Consider the following 21,113-nt stretch of genomic DNA (forward strand, 5'->3'; position numbering starts at 1 on the left):
AAGACAGAGTTATTTGCTATGTGAGAAATTATGTTCTATTCAATAGCAAAGGACTGAACAGCTGTGATGGAATAATCTGCCTCCGCAGAATTTCAACAAAATCTGAGCAAGAAGTATCTGACTCTTTCCAAAGTACGGAGCCTATGTCCCTGAGTTCTATTTGACTCTAGAGTCTAGAGTTGACTGTAGATGAGTCAAAGCGGCTCTGGATCTGGATCAGTCTTAGTGGAGGTTCAGGTTTGAGGTTAAATCAGATCTAGAGCTCCGAGTAGACAGTGCCAAAACACTAAGCGATTTCCAACACTTTGGACCGAAATCTCGTAAGAATGGCCATTATAGCTGCATTCCCACAAGAAAATAATACTCCTTCAGTTTTAGAAGCTGAGTTACCATCCCTTCCCTTGAAATTCAAACAGGTACAGATTTAAATTTTGAATAAACATCACCGTAAATACAGATTTTTTTTTGACCAAAATCCATGTTATTATAGCAGCACCATTTATCAGATGAAATCTTGGCTCCACTGAAATCAATGGTGCCAGAATTTTACCCTGGGCGTTTATAGTCTTTGTGCATTACTTACACCTGTTTGCAGGTCTTAATACAAGTATATTCTTGACTAAAACATGGCAAAGCAAATCTCAGTCCAGAAATAAATTATTTCAGTAAATGTGATAAAAAAGCAATACAGCAATTCTTAAGTTAAAAAAAACCAAACACAAGCCAGATGCAGTCAGATCCTTAATGTCATTTCGCAGCTGATTACACGTCTCAAATATTGTCAGGCAGACAGTGAATGGAATGATGAATAATACTGAGTATTATTATAACGAGAGAATTTTGACAGGCTTCTGTCTAATTTACTGATTGCATTATCCCTATACTTGTATGACAAAACCATAAATCCCTGGGACCAGAGTAAAACATTTTTGGTGATGAGCCTGCAGAAAAATGAGTGTCTTTGGGGAGTTTTTCAATATTTCCTTTGAAGCATGCAGATCTGCAACACCAGTTGTTGGATATGAAATGGGAGAGATTTATGAGTTCACCCTGAAAGCTCCTGAACCTGCTTTCAGCATAATACATCACTGTCACATTGCAGACATGCACAGATAAAAAACCAAAAACAAAAAACAAACAAACCCTGGTTGCCACTCCTGCTTCATTAAAAGAAAAGAAAAGGATTTGTGTGTTTAGATGCAGCTGCTGGCACTCAGAAATGACAAAGTCAATTCGGGCTGGCTAGACTCTGTGGTCTTGCCACAGGCCAGGCTTTGGGCAGCAGAAGTATAGTCTTATCAGGTATCATAATCTTTCTGCATAGTAGCTGGAAATTACTGTTAAACTTAGAAGATGTGACAACAGAAATTTCTTAAATAAGCCAGTGACTGTTGTGGTATCTTCAATAAGCATCTTTTCTTACATGAATAGACACAACAACCAATGATCATGTTAACGATCAGACACAATGGTTCCATGACTTTGTAGCATCCATTTAATTAGAAAGCAAGCACATTTTGAGAAAAGTCAAATAGGTCCCCTAAAAAAGAGAATTATTTATATATTGATTAGGGAGAAGAGGCAGATCATAAAAAGTCAAATCTGATCAAATGAACTTTGCACTCTCTTATCTACCTGGGATAAAGAGCAATATTTGAAGCTATTCTTTTTCATATTATTCAATGTTTGTTCCTCTTGTGTGCCAGGATCTCTCGTTCTGCTCCCTCATTCATAGAGATTATTTAAAAATACTTTGAATACTATTTCAGTTTCCTATATAAAACAACTACGCAAAAATATATGATATAAATGAATGTGCATCAACGTATCTTCTTGCATCATCAGTCAAAGGGCAGCAGAACTTCTCATATTCATGTCTCTTTCACCTAAGACTGTGAGAGTCAACAGTCTTTGGTTTCAGAGTAGCAGCCGTGTTAGTCTGTATTCGCAAAAAGAAAAGGAGTACTTGTGGCACCTTAGAGACTAACAAATTTATTAGAGCATAAGCTTTCGTGAGCTACAGCTCACTTCATCGGATGAAGTGAGCTGTAGCTCACGAAAGCTTATGCTCTAATAAATTTGTTAGTCTCTAAGGTGCCACAAGTACTCCTTTTCTTTTTGCGAACAGTCTTTGGGTATGTTTACACAGGAGCTTGAGGTGTTATTTCCAGTTTGGGTGACATACCTGTGCTAGATCTGATTGAACTAGCATGCAAAAAATACCAGTGTAGTTGCTGCTGCGTGGGTGGCAAGATGGGTCAGCCATCACAAGAAAAATCCTGTGTGAGACCCCAGGTACATACTTGGGGCAGCTGACTCATCCGTGGCCACAGTATTATTTTTAGTGGGCTAGCATCATCAGAGCTAGTTAAGGTATGTCTACCTCCAGTTCCAGTGTAGACACATCCTTCAAGCAAAAGATACCGAAGAGTTCACAGAGTATGAGACATGTTCATCTTGTAGGAACACAGTATTAAAAAAAAAACCCAACAAAACCAACTATATATTATTTTATATCTACTTTTGCAGTTGTAATATAAATGTTCCAGAGTTTCATGGTGAACTAACGTTCACATTCTATGTACTTCTAGCTGCTCAGAACCGAAAATTACCATGAATAATTAACCAAGTTATTGTTGCCTGTTTGCTCATCTCATTATACTGGACAATAAGGATTCTACATGGAATTTTGTGCAAGTGCACTTCTCTTTTTAGTCCTATGAATTTTCTACATGACAGGTTTATTACATCAGTTGTACTAATAAGAACATAAGAAAGGCCATACTTGCTCAGACCAACAGCTCATCTAGCCAGTATCCTGTCTTTCAACAGTGGTCAAAGTCAGTTGTTTCAGAGGGAATGAACAAAACAGTGCAGTTATTGAGTGATCCATCACTCATCATCCAGTCCCAGCATCTGGCATTCACAGAAGTAGGGACACCCAGAGCATGGGGTTGCATCCCTGACCATCTTGGCTAATAGCCATTTATGGATCTATCCTCCATGAACCTATCTAATTCTTTTTGAACCCAGTTATATTTTTGGACTTCACAACATCCCCAGGCAATGAGTTCCACAGGTTGTCTGTGCATTGTGTAAAGAAGTACCTTCTTTTGTTTATTTTAAACCTGCTGCCTATTAATTTGATTGGGTGAATCCCTTTAGCAAACTAAACCAGAGAATATATCACCACGCATTGAGATGTAAATGTGGTGTGACTAGCAGCATACTAGAGTAGGTTTCCAAATGCTGGTATAGGGATTCCACTTAAGGTATATGAAGGAATTGTGCACGTCTAAATGCAGGCTGAATACCTGCACTTATTATTCAACAACAGAGGAGCAGTCTCCATGACCATGTAGAACCTAGGGACTAATTTCACAGGACAGGATTGAAGAACTGCTTTATCAAAATGCATCAGTGCCAACAGTCCTTAGGCCAGTTGTGATCCCTGAAAAATTATTCCCTCCTCTTCCTCTGTGGCATGTACCACTTGTACGCATTCAGATAATGGGCATTTTAATTTTGAAAGAGATGACTAAGAGAGCAGACTACTAAGCACTATCAGCTCTTCGGTGATAGTACTGAATGAGGATTTTACAAAAACTGCAAGTATGGAACTTGGTGCTGGACACAATCAATAGCCTGTGATACTGGAATATAGACTTGGGTGGAGGAGCTTAGAACAAATGGATACAGTTTTCAACAAAAAATAGATCAGGTCCAGAAAGAGACACAAATCTGGAAGACCTGAATGCTTGATATAGATGTAAAACTTGGTTTTGTCCAATTAATCACAATGGAGTTTCTGAAACTATGTCCCACAGTTCTACCCCTAAGATACAGAGACAGTCATGTCCCTCCTGGTAAGTGCTTTAAAGAGGGGGTAGTATAATTTGCTATGAAGTTAGTAAATAAATACCAGTAATAAATTGAGAGTGTGTAAGAATCCCCTACTCTGTTACTCTCTACTTACCATACTTAATCCACTAAATACCAGATATTGCAAACACTTTTCCACATACTCAATTTAAAGAACTCCGATTGAGTAAAGTGAATCATGTGTGTAAGTACTTACAAGATCAGGGTCTTAATTGTTATGACTAGGGAAAAAAATAAAGGTATGCTGACAACATTAGTTGCTGGTCATATAAACCAGCAAGAACAGTCTGATGATAAAAAGACAGCAAACAGCCATGCTGCTTCCTAATATACAGCTAAATTATTCCTCCTAAATAACTTCTAGAACTCCTCTGAACTGTGACTAAGAAGGAAGTGAAGAACAGAATTTATATACAGTAGTCTCAAATCCCAAAAGAAAAAGCGAAGGCATCACAAAATACTGTTTTTTGTATGGAGGAAGAGGTAATTTTTACATAAAAACCAAAGAATCACAGGTTCTCTGCACTCTTCTACTTAAACAGGAAATACAACAGAAAGTAATAGCAGTCCATGCATTTCTACAAAGCAAGCCAGACTTGGTCAAAACACCAGCAAAATAGCTTTCGCCACCCAAATTAAAAAAAAGAGTCAATAACCATTTCAATAACAATTACATAAAACTTTTAAAATATTAAATTTGGGAACATTTTTGAAAAAAATAAAAATGGGCCTGTTCTGAACTCTTTCAAAGAAAAGCAACTTTGAAATGTTGATTTTTCCCCCCAACAGTTATATTTTAATTTTCAATCATCTCTGCTGCAAAGTTTGTTCATTTAAATTGCTCTCAAAGAATCACCTCTGCAAAGAATCACTACTTTGTAGGAGTTCAATGGCGTAGCACAAATTAAGCAGTCCTTCGTGCTCCAATGAAAACGAGAGAAAGCAAATTGGGAAGGGCTAGCATCTGGGAAGGGAAAGGGAGATGAGATGGGTAAGGAAGGTCCACTTCAGTGCTGACAGCTTATATTTATGAGTAAAGCTCATTCATATACATGACGAAGCCATAATGTTGTTATGGGAAGATTACCTGGTGTTCTGACTTCTGACTGATTACAGGTGCTGGTATTGATTACAGCTGCTATTAGATATTCAAGCTAGTCTTTCCTCAGCATTTATCCTAGAGATGTGGACTGCAAAGTTTGAACTGGGATCTGAACATTCCCAAAGCTTGAGGGTGTTTGGATTCAGGCTTATTCCAAATGTATCCTCTGGGCAGCTGGGAATCGTCTGATTAAGCAATGAATAAATGTCAATTAAGTGACATTGTTAAGAGAAAACATTTCCTCCAAAAGAGGTAGCTCTTGCTGCTGCTCTACAGTTGAATGAATAGTATCACAAATAATTTATTCAAATGTTTTAACCTCTTTTTCTGCTCATGGGTTATTTGCAAGAGATTTATGATTCGTGTCAGTAAGTCATGATGGTTGGAGTGTTCACAGAAAGCAAATGCAAATGGAAATGGGGAAATGAATTCACTGAAAATTCTGCTTGATATTGATGGGAATTATTTTACAGTATTCATCTAACACTAATGCTGACATAGATAGTGATATTAGTTACTGAAATCAAGAAGTCACTTTAACCAACTGACCAGGAATCTCCTATTGGTTCAAATCCCGATAACGCGTAAAATGACCAAAAGAAATTGAATGGATATTTGGTGACATCACTCCAGTCCTTAATGATCACATTTCCAGTTCACAAAACACCACCGCTAGTGGCATCAGAACCTTTTGGCAGATTCAGCAAGAGGCTGAGATACAGAAAGTGAATGGACATGGAGACTGAACTAACCCCGCCTCTGCTCCTCTGTCTACACTACGAGCTAGAGGTGTGATACCCAGCTCAAATACATATGCTCAGCAGTGTAGCATGGGCAGCAGCAGCTCAGCTTAGCCGGGCTGAGAACAAACCCATCTGAATCCCCTGGGTATGTGTTCTGCACAGCTAAGCTGTGCCACTGCCGCCTGTGCTACTGTTGCTATGCTACTATTTATGCTCACACTAGGTCTCAGCAAGCTTGTTCCAGTATGTGTTCACAAGCTGGGAATCTCACGCATCGCTCACAGTGTAGACACAGCCTGAGGGTACATCTACATTGGAGCTGGAAGGTGTTGAGGACACAAACACAAACTAGCTCTCACTGAGCTAGCATGCTAACAAATAGAAGTGTAGCCAAGGTAGCAAGTGCAAGGTGGGGAAGGGCTAGCTGCTCCAAGTATGTATGACAAATGACCAGGGAAGAGTATAACAATATTGCTCGGGCATGCAGGAGTGAAATCAGGAAGGCCAAATCACACCTGGAGTTGCAGCTAGCAAGAGATGTTAAGAGTAACAAGAAGGGTCTCTTCAGGTATGTTAGCAACAAGAAGAAAGTCAAGGAAAGTGTGGGCCCCTTACTGAATGAGGGAGGCAACATAGTGTCAGAGGATGTGGAAAAAGCTAATGTACTCAATCCTTTTTTTGTCTCTGTCTTCACGAACAAGGTCAGCTCCCAGACTACTGCACTGGGCAGCACAGCATGGGGAAGAGGTGACCAGCCCTATGTGGAGAAAGAAGTGGTTCAGGACTATTTAGAAAAGCTGGACGAGCACAAATCCATGGGGCCAAATGCACTGCATCCGAGAGTGCTAAAGGAGACGGCGGATGTGATTGCAGAACCATTGGCCATTACCTTTGAAAACTCATGGTGATCGGGGGAAGTCCCGGATGACTGGAAAAAGGCTAATGTAGTACCCATCTTTAAAAAAGGGAAGGAGGAGGATCCTGGGAACTACAGGCCAGTCAGCCTCACCTCCGACCCTGGAAAAATCATGGAGCAGGTCCTCAAAGAATTAATTCGGAAGCACTTAGAGGAGAGGAAAGTGATCAGGAACAGTCAGCCTGGATTCACCAAGGGCAAGTCATGCCTGACTAATCTAATTGCCTTCTATGATGAGATAACTGGCTCTGTGGATGAGGGGAAAGCAGTGGATGTGTTGTTCCTTGACTTTAGCAAAGCTTTTGACACGGTCTCCCATAGTATTCTTGCCAGCAAGTTAAAGTAGTATGGGCTGGATGAATGGACTATAAGGTGGATAGAAAGTTGACTAGATTGTCGGGTTCAACAGATAGTGATCAATGGCTCCCTGTCTAGTTGGCAGCCGGTATCAAGTGGAGTGCCCCAAGGGTCGGTCCTGGGGCTGGTTTTGTTCAATATCTTCATAAATGATCTGGAAGATGGTGTGGACTGCACCCTCAGCAAGTTTGCAGATGACACTAAACTGGGAGGAGAGGTAGATACGCTGGAGGGTAGGGATAGGATACAGAGGGCCCTAGACAAATTAGAGGATTGGGCCAAAAGAAATCTGATGAGGTTCAACAAGTCCTCAACAAGTGCAGAGTCCTGCACTTAGGAGGGAAGAATCCCATGCACCGTTACAGACTAGGGACCGAATGGCTAGGCAGCAGTTCTGCAGAAAAGGACCTATGGGTTACAGTGGTCGAGAAGCTGGATATAAGCCAACAGTGTGCCATTGTTGCCAAGAAGGCCAATGGCATTTTGGGATGTATAAGTAGGGGCATTGCCAGCAGATCGAGGGACGTGATCGTTCCCCTCTATTCGACATTGGTGAGGCCTCATCTGGAGTACTATATCCAGTTTTGGGTCCCACACCATAAGAAGGATGTGGAAAAATTGGAAAGCATCCAGCGGAGGGCAACAAAAATGATTAGGGGACTGGAACACATGACTTATGAGGAGAGGCTGAGGGAACTGGGATTGTTTAGTCTGCGGAAGAGAAGAACGGGGGGGGGGGGATTTGATAGCTGCTTTCAATGACCTGAAAGGGGGGATCCAAAGAGGATGGATCTAGACTGTTCTCAGTAGTACCGGATGACAGAATGAGGAATAATGGTCTCAAGTTGCAGTGGGGGAGGTTTAGGTTGGATATTAGGAAAAACTTTTTCACTAGGAGGCTGGTGAAACACTGGAATGCGTTACCTAGGGAGGTGGTGGAATATCCTTCCTTAGAAGTTTTTAAGGTCAAACTTGACAAAGCCCTGGCTGGGATGATTTAGTTGGGGACTGGTCCTGCTTTGAGCAGGGGGTTGGACTAGATGACCTCCTATGGTCCCTTCCAACCCTGATATTCTATGATTCTATGTAGGACCTCACCTCTCCTGCTATCGTGTAACCATAGCTACACTTCTATTTTGAATGCACGCTAGTACAATTATGTCTCCAAGCAAGAATTTTCACCTTCCAGCTCTAGTGCAGACATATCCATAACGTGGTTCTCCCAGGTCGGGACTGAGCCACCGTGGTAGAGCATTGTAGGGGAAGGTTGCCTATGCTGTACCTCTTCTAAAGATAAACAAAGGACTTCAGTTTCCAAGGATGTCAGTCTATATCTTTCACAAACATTAAAAAATTCATTCACAACACTGAAAAAAAAAGAGGCAAATTCCTTAACATGCAACTCATCATACTCTTGTGCCACTTAACTGCAGTTACTCTCCTGAGTGAAACATGAATGAATAAAATCTGGGGTGAGGCATCAATCATAATATTGCCAAACTTGTAAGCAAAAAATAAAACAAACCCCAACCATAAGTCTTAAGTTAATGAGGGAGAAACTTAACTCTGAGTGTATTTGCATTGAAGCAACAATAATGGCTGAACAAAGGAGAGTTTAGGGCTACATCTTCACTCTCAAAAAAGGATTTTTTTTACTATGGGATAACTAACACGTGTTAGCTATCCCACTGTAAAAACCTGAGGGGTAAACAAGGCCATGGGTAGGGAAGGATATAGTGCTGACCTCACCCAGCTACCTTACAGTAAACACTACAAGTGCCTTGTCTCCAGTAGGACTTTCCAGCTATCTCATTGTAAGAAAAAACCCAACCCATCAGTGCCCATTAAGACAGAGCCTGCAAGAGAGGAGCAGTGTTCCTTACATTCCTGTTAGTAAAAGCAAGGATTAAATGACCAAACATGCTTTACATCTAGAATAATTGCGTTCTGCTGCCAGTGGGAAGTTACAATAGTTGATCTCCTATTGCAAAGGCTGTCTCATTCTAAGTTCCCACAATAAATCAATATTCTCTAATCCTTAAATATATCGTATCCCATATACAAAACTAATGAGAGCTGCCATCAAGAAACCACTGCTCCACAACTGCTTTCAGCACCTAGTGCTTTTTTCACTTAAGGTGTCTTGTCTTCCATTTTCTTTTCACTTATAAATTTGCCAGGAGCTGGGACTGGATGACAGGGGATGGATCCCTCAATAACTGCGCTGTTCTGTTCATTCCCTCCGAAGCATCTGGCACCAGTCACTGTCAGAAGACAGGATACTGGGCTAGATGGACCATTGATCTGACCCAGTATGGCCGTTCTTATGTTCTTATCTATTAACCCTAACTGAGCTCTCTCTAGGCTCCTGGGTCTGAATAGAGAAAATGCTTGAAACAGGATGAGCTCTACCTTACAGAGAGAAGAGGGCGTTGCGATGAGTGACAAAGTAATAAGGACAGTAAATGGATTACTGTGACTGGGGCTGGGAAGGTTATTGCAAACCAACTTTGTTCCTTAAATTTGGAATCTGGCCTTCCTGGGGAGGCTGCATTCTCTTTCTTGTGAGGCCCAAAAAAACCCAAGGAAAACGAGAACAAAATATTTCTCTCTCTCACATTTACTAAAGACTTGTCGAAACTGAAGCCTAGTATTAAATCTTACTAATACTAACTACTTAGTGAAAGATTCCACTTGTCCCGAGCCCTAACTGAAAATCAGCCAACAAGAAAGCAAAATGAACAGGCTGCCCTGTTGGTGTTGAGAGAAACATCCAGAGTGAAGATGAAGACCTTTGCTCCCTGCATTCTGCCTCTCCTCACTCCTGGCTGAAATCCTGGCTACTGAAGGCAATTAGATATTTGTCATTAACTTCAATGGGGCCAGTATTTCACTCTCCATTTTTGAAACCGCTTGTTTGCATTAGACCTGAAACGTTTTAGGAGATATTTTCAAAAGTGTCTGAGGGATAGAGGTAAACAAATCCCATTAAACTCTCTTCCTCTGTACTACAGCCAACAAGGTGGCAGAACCTCACTCTACCACCCAGGGCACTTGCAGGAAGGTGTTTTCCAAGCTGTACAAATTTCCCCTTCCATTTTACAGTAGGTCTGACAAATTCTGCAAAATGTATTGTTCTTTCTTTTTCTTCCCTGTCCCTTCCTTATTTAGTTAACCTTCTCCTGATGTTTTTTATTTTCTGTTTACCCTCTTCCATTTCTCTTTTACTTATTTCCATTTGGTTCTACTGTGTCTTCCCACATCTTTCTTTTCCTTCCTCTCCATCCCACTGCTACTGTTTAAATGCCAGGCCTTCCTTCCTCCCACATCAGTTTAGGAAAAACAGAGAACAATGCAAAAATCATGAATTTCATTATCTTATTTGTACTCCTTTCTCCTGAAATATTGAGCATAATACCAAAACAGAATCCCAGATATGAAAGCTCACACAACAATGACTCTTACTACATTTTCAATGCAATCATCTTTTTGGCACTCTTTTTCCCTCCTTTCATTGGGTAGCATCCCAAATGTCAAAATATGTTTCATGTGCTAATATAGAAATAATCCTGTTGCTGTTGCATTACAGTGATGGTCCTTATCATGCAAATGCAGCACACTTCCTCCCAGGTGTGCGGGCTGAGCGTGTGTGCACCTGCCATCCCAACTCCTCCCTCCACAAATTAACTCCAGAGCAAACTCTCTGAGACCTGTGTAGATTATGTAAGATGTTCTGATGTTATTGCTCCACGTACCAGTGATCGTGGTATCTCTCCACCCTTTTATCTCCGGTGGCTTTTTTCAGCCTAATAATAAATAATATGTTTATATTTTATAATAAAGGTGGTGGATTATCCCAAAGGGTTTGCTTTCTATCTGTAAAGTTTAATGTACCCCAAATCTGAACCCAATCTGGGTTCTGATGCAAATGTCAACATATTGCAATACAAAGCTTGCCTTCAGGGAGTCCAGGTGGTAGGAGAGTAATAACCATGGGAAGAACCAGCCAGGAACGAGCTTCTAAAGGAAACAGGGTTTCCTCCAGTGTCTGGCCCTTTCCCGCAACACAGGCCACTAGCAGCCTGTGTGCTATATTGTATGTGAGACCCCTGCAAGGTTTGATCTGACTCTTGCAGTCTGTTTCTCCAGGGACAGAGCCAAGAGCAACCTTTGAATAGGTGTTGGGAGACTTAATTCCATGATTTGTAATCAGCTGCCCATTTAAAAAAACCCCATAAATGTTACATTTTGTGGAGGTGCATGGGAGTGCCCCCATTATTTTTTGGGGTTCATATTATTATTGCAATATTATAATGAATATTCTGTCAATGAATATTCACTGTAGCTCACTGTACACTGAAACAGTGGGCTTGGGACATCAGGGGGCAAAAGACCAGGCTAATCTCTGCTACAAGTCTACTGTTGCCACTGGCATTACTGGGGGTATGATCTCTCTATCTTTCTGTATCAATTTATCATTATTGTTTGACGCAGCTGTATAGGTTCTCAGAAGACAGGACACAGAGATTCTCAGTCTCATCTCATTTTGTTTTGAGATTATATCCTAAAACACACACACACACACACACTAACTATATAAGCGCACATGCACACACACACAATATAAGCATGTAATAAGTATTTCTCAGTATATAAATTTTAATGTATTGCTTCCAGCCTATGATTAGTAGAAGGGAGTGTTGGCTCATCTTATTTATAAAGTTCTATTTATATTGGTAAGTGGGAGGCCACAGGAAGAGACGCATTGATGAAATAAGTTACATAACAGAATTCTGTAAATTATAAATCCTTCCTAATGCTTTCCCCAGACATATGCTACTTCTCCTGTGTTTTACTTTCTCATCATTACTGATGTGACTAATTGTGTAGGGTACAGATCAGTAATACTGTATATACAACTGGGAAGCATAAAACTAACTTATTCATAAAATGGTATATTGAAAAAAAATATGGATTTGTGAGTATGAATTTCCTCATACTCATCTCTTTGTAAGTTCTCCTTTATAGGACTGGTGAAGTAAATGCATTGGTGATCGAGTTGGACTTTCTTCCACAACATGTATATGATCAAACATGAGATCAAATCAACAATGCTTTGACCAGATATAATCCAAAATGTAGAGTAAATGGCTAGAAATGTATCCACATTGATCGTGATATTTTAAAAACATATTCTAAAATCCCAGAAGCTTCAGTAACCCTGTGCCCCCAAACCAGTAAGGATGTTGAACCTGGCAAGCACAATCAGAACCCCTGTTTTAAACAAGGAGTTTGTATGCTGGAGCTGTCACAGTTCAGGGCCACTGCACCTGTATATCCCCTCAGTGATCCAGCACAGGTAGCCACTCAGCTTCCAGCTCCCGAGCTGTTGCCTGTCTTGGGTGGAGATGTGTCTCTGTCCCTTCTGACCAGGCTATTTCCAGGCTGGACAGCTGCCTTTCCTCTACTGTTGCATATAGTGTTGCTATAGAACAGGGGTCAGCAACCTTTCAGAAGTGGTGTGCCGAGTCTTCATTTATTCACTCTAAATTAAGGTTTCGTGTGCCAGTAATACATTTTAATGTTTTTAGAAGGTCCGTTTCTATAAGTCTATAATATATAACTAAACTATTGTTGTATGTAAAGTAAATAAGGTTTTTAAAATGTTTAAGAAGCTTCATTTAAAATTAAATTAAAATGCAGAGCCCTCTGGATCGGTGGCCAGGACCTGGGCAGTGTGAGTGCCACTGAAAATCAGCTTGCGTGCCACCTTTGGCACGCGTGCCATAGGTTGCCTACCCCTGCTGTAGAAGAAGAATTCTGTATAAGCTCGTCTCTCTTTCCTTCACTGAGTCATTCCTAGCACAGAGATGTTGCCCTAGGACATCTGCTTGCTTTTTCTTCAGAGATGGATAACTGTGTAATTGCCATAGCTGTAAATTACCAGACAACTCTTTCTAAGCAAGCCTACTTTATTCTTAAGGTACAAAGCATTACAGAGAAAACAAATTAAAAACTATAAAAATCTACAGACATGCTAACATATTGTCAGGTAATTAAAATTTTTTATCGCAATTAATTGTGCTGTTCAACAATAATAGAATACCATTTATTTAAATATTTTTGGATGTTTTCTACATTTTCAAATATATTGATTTCAGTTACAACACAGAATACAAAGTGTGCGGTGATCACTTTATATTTATTTTTGATTACAAATATTTGCACTGTAAAAAACAAAAGAAATAGTATTTTTCAATTCACCTAATACAAGTACTGTATTGCAATCTCTTTATCATTTGCAGTAGATAATGCTGCCCGCTTCTTGTTTACAATGTCACCTGAAAGTGAGAACAGACATTTACATGACAATGTTGGAGCCCGCATCGCAAGATATTTACATGCCAGATGCGCTAAAGATTCATATATCCCTTGATGCTTCAACCACCATTCCACAGGATGTGTGTCCATGCCGATGATGGGTTCTGCTCAGTAACGATCCAAAGCAGTGTGGACTGATGCATGTTCATTTCATAATCTGAGTCAGATGCCACCAGCAGAAGGTTGATTTTCTTTTTTGGTGGTTAGGGCTCTGTATTTTCCACATCAGAGTGTTGCTCTTTTAAGACCTCTGAAAGCATGCCCCACATCTCACTCCTCTCAGATTTTGGAAGACACTTCAGATTCTTAAATTTTGGGTTGAGTGCTGTAGCTATCTTTAGAAATTTCACATTGGTATCTTTGCATTTTGTCAAATTTGCAGTGAAAGTGTTCTTAAAACGAACAACATGTGCTGGGTAATCATCTGAGACTGCTATAACATGAAATATATGGCAGAATGCAAGTAAAACAGAGCAGGAGACATACAATTCTCCCCCAAGGAGTTCAGTCACAAATTTAATTAACGCATTATTTTTTTAACAAGCTTCATCAGCATGGAAGCATGTCCTCTGGAACAATGGCCAAAGCATGAAGAGGCATATGAATCTTTAGTGCATCTGGCACATAAATACCTGGCGACGCCAGCTACAACAGTGCCATGTGAATGCCTGTTCTCACTTTCAGGTAACACTGTAATTAAGAAGGGGGCAGCATTATCTCCCATAAATGTAAACAAACTTGTTTCTCTTAGCAATTGGCTGAACAAGAAGTAGGACTAAGTGAACTTGTACGCTGTCAAGTTTTACATTGTTTTGTGTTTGAGTGCAGTTATGTAACAAGAAAACTACATTTGTAAGTTGCATTTTCATGATAAAGAGATTGCACTACAGTACTTGTATGAGGTGAATTGAAAAATACTGCTTCTTTTGTTTATAATTTTTATAATGCAAATATTTGTAATAAAAATAATATAAAGTGAGCACAGTACATATTATATTCTGTGTTGTAACTGAAATCAATATATTTGAAAATACAGAAAATCAAAAATATTTAATATATTTCAATTGGTATTCTATTGTTGAGCAGTGCGATTAATCGTGATTAATTTTTTTGAGTTAATCGTGTGAGTTAACTGTGATTAATGGACAGCCTTAGCTAATACATTTACCAGAATTCATCCCAACTCTCACATGAGCTCTGGCAAGTGCAGTCTTTTAATACCCCACTCTGGGAGCATCCTTGTGGTTACACAAGTTCATCACAGCTTCAGCTCACAACAAGCACACAGTCTTATGAGACTCCAATAAGCCAAGTCCCTCCATTCTTCCCCACAGGACTGGGGCCATGAACCAGGGGTCCTGTCTGTTTGCTGGAACAGGAAGAAGGCCCTGAGGCACGTTAAACCCCAGACTTTTATCCAAAAATCTTCTTTGTCTGTTGGTCCCAGAAGAATCCGGTTTGAACTAGAATATGCATATCTTCCTAAGGAGGTGTCTAATGGAGGAAGTACATACGCATCCCCCACGCCTCCGTCCCTGCTAGAGAGGGTACGTACAGTGTCACAACAACACAAACAGTTGCATTTGTAATTGTACTCCAAAGGCATTAACCCTAAGTCAATAAGGTTTAAAGTAACACAATAAAGCTTATCTTAATTTCATAAGGTATGTTTAGTAAATTACATGATATTGCCAGTCTGTCAGAAGGGAAGAAGGGGAATAGTGTGCATAGGAGGGAGGCAGAGAGAAAACTTCCTTTGATTCCAGGTATCAAGAGAACTTATGCACCTTTCGCTGAATATTTTACCTACACATTGGATCAGATAGACATGGATGGGGATAAAGATTGCCTTATACCTTATACTTTTATACTAGTTTTCTTACCATAATTAAAATAATTTAAAGATGACTGCACATAATAAAGGGAAAGGTGCTGGTTCAGGACAGATGCACCAGGAACATCAGTCACCTGTTTTATGCACATTCTTTAAAAGTCAGATTAATAAATCCTGTTTCTATCTGTTCAACAACAAAAGATAGTCAAACTATTTACCTCTTTTCAGTAATAGGCAGAAAAATGTCACCTTTTCTGTAGGGCCAGATTTTACGAGTTTGTTAATTATTAAAATCCCAGGGGATATTGCCAGCAACAAAAAGAAAAAGCTTCTTCCTTCCTGGTAGGATAATGGGAGTGCAGCAGAGGAGGTGTAGATTTCGAGATTACAGCAAGCTGTGCTTTATTCAGAATTTTACCCATAGCATTTGAAACATGTTCTGTAACCACATGGGAACCATAGCATGAGAGGAAGATTGTAGGAGGGAGATTGTATAGTATAACAACAAAAATCAGCAGAAAACAGAAAATAAATTTCATATGACATAAAGGAGATATGAGACAGTTGTGCTTTTAAAAGCTTGTTACTTATAGAAAAAGAAACACAGATAATGAAAAGCATTTCTTTTCTTGGAAGAGAAGGAGCATGAGCAATGGTAGGTAGGTGGGAGGGAGTGTGTGGGCTGTGTTAGGCAAGCGCATTTGGAGAGAAAAAAATCCCACATAATGAAAAAACAATGAAAGCAGAAGAGGAGATGGTTTTAAGTTACCAGACCCATTTTGCTCCCAAAGATAAAGTTAAGACCAACTAGATGTCACACAGGAGTTCATACATGGGGTGGTGGGGGGAGAGATGAGACAAGCAGATGGGAATGCAAAAAGTCCCTGAAACATTACCACTGCTGTCTCTTTATAAAAACTCCTTTCACATCCACCATATTCTCTTCTTCACTGTTAGAAAAGACAAGGTTGGGGAGGGGAGAGGAACTCAGCTGTAGGGTATTGGTAATGGAATTTAGGGTCTGATCCAAAGCCCACTGAAGTCAATAAGAGAGTCTCCATTGACTTGAATGGATTTTCGATCATTCCCATAAAGTCTTTTATTTGTGTACAGATTTAGCCTGAGTCAACAGTGACCAAAAGAAACAATTTGTTATGTATCACACCACTGCTAGGTAGCCTACGTGAAATGATTTAGGGGCTTTAGTGCAGTCCCCAGCAAACATGTTCACAAAACTGAAACTATAAATTCATATATTCCAAGTCCAGAAGGGATCATAGTGATCACTTAGTCTTTATCTCCTGTAAAGCACAGGCCATAGAACTTCCTCCAAAATAATTCCCAGAGCAGATCCTTTAGAAAAACATCCAATCTTGATTTAAAAATAGTCAGTGATGGAGAATCCATCATGACTCTTAGTAAGTTGTTCTAATGGTTAATTACTCTCAGCATTAAAAAATATGTCTTATTTCCATCAAAACTGTAGGGTTGGAACACTCAAACTCATAGACTTTAAAGGTCAGAAGGGACCATCGTGATCATCTAGTCTGACCTCCTGCACACTGCAGGCCAGAGAACCTCACCGCCGCACTGATCAGGGAAGCCGAGGAATGAACACACACAGAAAATAAACTATTCTCAACCACGCTGAGATGGTCTCCTTTAGGTCAAGGTTGAGTCATATTAATAGAGCAGTGAGAAGAAACTTGCACTGCCACTGACTGGGCTGGTTGGGGCTTGTTTTCTGGAACATACTTGAGTTCCCAGAAATTACTTGGATCCTTTTCACAAAAATTCACATTTAAAAAACTATTGTATAAGTACATTTCACGCATTAAGACCCTGGGAACGGTGTGGGCATGATCTCACACAAAATGTCAATCTGGACTGTCAGAAAATGATTCTATTTAACATGATTTCATATTGAAAAATAGATAATATGGAAAAATAATTCTTCCATTTTTTCCATGTTAGTGACTTAGGCACTGCTTCATCAAAGCCCATAAGTTTATGACATCAATGGGACTTAAAGGTGCTTAAAATTAAGCATGTGCTTAAATGCTTTCCTGAATAGAAAAGGACTTAAGAAGAACTTACTTAAAGTTAAGCATAGATTTAAGTACTTTTCTAAACTGAGGCCATAATGAAAACAAAGCTCCTGCCCTCCCCTTTTTTAAAATCTCTGGCTACCACATACATTTCTGCTGCTTCGCACCTTAGATTTCACTAAAACCCTTTTTAAGTGGTGCGGAGAACTTGTGTTTTTATTTTTTAATTAATTCTATGCATTTTTACTAATCTTGCCTCTCCTATGTCCAGGAGGGAGCATACTTGATGTGGAATATTTTAACCTCCCACCAAAGAGCATTTGTATTGTGAGTTTTAGTGTTCCTGGAACTAACAATGGACTTTAGTCCGATATATTCAAAGGGCTCCATCAGAAGAAGTCAGCACCAATCCTGATAGTGTCTCAGCATAAAATCCACCTGAGTGTGCGGTTTGTGGTGGTGCAAGGTGTTTAGGTCCACTCTCTGACAGGTACTAAGCAGGTACTGCCCCCATAAGTGGAAAATTTTGGCCTAAGAGAGGATGTGGCAAGAGCTGCGGCGGGATGTGCTGATTTACTATAGCTTTGAGCAGTCATCATTGAGCCTATGAAACTCCCTACAGAAATTAAAGTTGCCCTCCCCAGGGACACCAGGGAACGACAGTAATGGAAACAACACCTGGCTTCCCCTGGGTCAGAGTGGATCAGGCTGGTATGGAAAGGCACAATTAGCATCTCCTTGTGCCAGAGGGTCTGAATTTGTCCTCCTGTCTATTCATTACTACAGTCAAGAATATGACATTGTTAATAATAAGCAATGACCACTATCTCAGATGAGGTGTCCGAGACAAGTGGAGGACAGGAGGACAAGGAATGAGGGGAAATTAATGAGGGAAATTCAGAAGGATACTTTTGTCACTAATCACAGACAACAGAGGAGACATAAGTTAAAAAAATTAAAAGCTGTAGCTCTAGGCATCTTTTACTAATTTTAGGGTTTTTTTTTGGTTCAGTGAGTAATGATTCACTATTAAAGCTGTGAAGTTCTGCAGAGAACAGGGAGAAACAATTGTTAGTTTAAATCTCAGGCAAGTAAGACTCTAAGTACACCATTCTCTTTTATGGAACAGCATTTCTTTTACAGATTTATGTCAATTCACCAATCTAGATTCACTTTACTATACATGCATCAGTGCTGCCAGCTCTACAAGTTTCCTGTGACTCTCATGACATTTGGAGTTTTTCTCAGAGCCCTAGATCCTGATTGATCTCAGCTTTCATTTTTAAAAAGAGGTTTCTAGCTCTCTTGGCTGCAGAGAAAAGTGTTTGAAAATGTGAACCCTAAAAGCTGCAAGACCAGAAGGCAACTAAAATGAACCTATATTTTATTATTTTTAACATCTCCAAAGCCAAATTGTAAAAATCCCAACATGTATTAAAGCCCATGAGATGAGTTTTTCTTGCACACTTGGGGTTGGTGGTATTGAAGTCCATTGAAGCCCTGAGTAAGAGATACGGCATAAACTGCATGTAGAGATTACGGAGATTTTGGCTGTAAATATTCATACCTCTGGCTAAGATTTTGTCATGGTTTTCTTAGTAAAAGTCATGGACAGGTCATGGGCAATAAACAAAAATTCAGGGAAGTTGTGACCTGTCTGTGACTTCTGCTGCTTCAGCTCCATGGTTTCCCCCACCACCATGGTGGCTGGGAGCTGTGGTGTTCCCTCTCCGCCTGTGGCAACTGGGAGCTGCAGGGTGATCAAATTTCCCAAAGAGAAATTGGGACACCCCAGCTCCTCAACTGAGGCATCCCTCTGCCACCACGCGAGGCTGTTACCCATCACTGGAACTTTGCAGGGGCCCCCGGTCACTTGTCGCTGCTGTCGCCGGAAACCTGCCAGGGCCCCACTGGCTGTCAGCGCGAGAGGCCTGGAAGCCATGGATTCCCTGACTTCTATGACGTCTATGGCATAAACGTAGTCTTATTCATAACTAACTCCAGGAGTGGCACCAGGTATAATCAGGGTGGATTTGTGACTCTGAGTGTCAAAATTTCTCACAGGGCACACTTCTTATCCCAAAAGGAGTGTAATTTACTGCGGCCGTGAAGAGGGTGCAGGTTACTTTCCCCAGTCTGTCCAGCTGTGTGAGCTGGCATATTGGGGCAGAGCCTGCCTACTCCCTGCCCCTTTTTTCCCTGGTTCCAGTCACTTTATGCGTGGGAGTAGCAGCCACTTTCTGAACAGGGCTTGGACTCAAGATCCTTACTTCTTCACCCCTACTCCTCTGCATTGGTATATGACAGCTACGTACAATCTAGTGCTCAGTTAATTCAATTAAAAATGTAGTTACCTGGACAATATCACAATGGCACTGTAATACTCTGACAAGATACAGACGCACAGAAGTTGATCAATCTTGGTGTTACCAGCAAGCCAAAAACACCAGTGAAATCTATGCTTAGTTGATTCATGGCCTCTCGGATGAACCCACAGAACAAAAATGACAGTTAACAAACTAGCTTCTATTTGTAGCTTTGCCATCCATTTACTGGGGAATGGGGGGAGGGAGTGGGGAGAGGAGTAATAGATTTCTGTTTTTTCTAATATGTAGTTTGTTCTCTCTTTGCTCCCAACTGTTCTTCCATGTCTATCATTTTGGTGGCATGACTGACTTCAGTGGGACTATTCGTATGCTTATTAAGTATGGTGCTTAAATGCTTTACTGGATCAGGGCCAGAGTGCTCAGCATTTTGTAATATTGAGACCAATAAAATTAAGACGCAAGAGAGTAACTGGAATCCATTTAGATTAGGCCATTGGGCCCCAGGCCAGAACATGGCTTTGCTGTCACAAGGGGAAAAAAAAGTTCAGTAACAGATTCTGCAAACTAGGGCTTCTGAAACTTGAACACAAGGCCACAGACTATGAACACTATCTAGAGTTCCAGGAGAGAAGAAGCCAAAGGACAGGAATGACAAACACTGATCCTGGATGCTGCTGAATTGCCCTGCCTACACTCGGAAAACATTTAATGATTTCCCAGTATTGCTAACAACAGTTCTGCTCCACTGCTATTAGCAATGTTGGGAGCCATAAATTCTGAATTAGAATCTGACAGATATTCCTACTTCCCTGGAAATAACAATTCATTAGAAACTCTTTTCACCTAATGTAAATCTAGGGAAAAGTTACACTAGAGTTTTCTGGCTACTGCCACCAGTTCACAGTTACTCCCTTCAACTGGACACATTTAACACAATCTAACCTAATTTAACATGGTCAATCATATTCTGCTAAGCGATTGTCACCTTGGTATCTCAATGCCTCCCAAAATTATGACGTGTACACATGTTTTCAGTCTCCTTATTAGATGCGTTGGCTCACTCTCCTGTCTGAGTTGTTGCTTGGGTACTGTTCCTTTCCCCCTCTTTCATAGTGCACTGCATAGTACTCAGTAACATGTTCCCTCAATTTCCACAATAACAACATTTTTCAAATAGTTAATTTGCATTATTATGAATTTTTACTTTGGGTCCCAGCTGGTAAAATATTTTACAAAATATTATGACATTCTCACAAAGAATCTTCAGAATGAATGTTCGAAACATTAGCCAGCTCTAGTTAGATAAAACTATTTGATTTTTAGTTAGTTTGGGTCAAATCCTGCTGTGATGTAAATCAGTTGAAGTTTTGCCACCGATTCAGTGGCAGAAGCAATGGGCTCTTGTTCTTTCATTGTTGTTTTGTGTTCTGATCCAGCACAAATGTAGATTAAATATATGTTATACTGTTCGAGTTTTTTAAATTATACACTGAATGTTTTCTTTGGTCTTAAAAACACAATCT

General features: G+C 40.2%; 1 protein-coding gene across 2 annotated transcripts in view; it reads right to left on the minus strand.

Annotated features, from left to right (window-relative positions):
* The window catches only part of DLGAP1 (DLG associated protein 1), a 640,732-nt gene that overhangs the window by 183,167 nt on the left and 436,452 nt on the right, over positions 1-21,113 (minus strand). The window lies entirely within an intron of this gene.

Source organism: Dermochelys coriacea, chromosome 2, assembly GCF_009764565.3.
Source record: "Dermochelys coriacea isolate rDerCor1 chromosome 2, rDerCor1.pri.v4, whole genome shotgun sequence".
Lineage (NCBI taxonomy): Eukaryota > Metazoa > Chordata > Testudines > Dermochelyidae > Dermochelys > Dermochelys coriacea.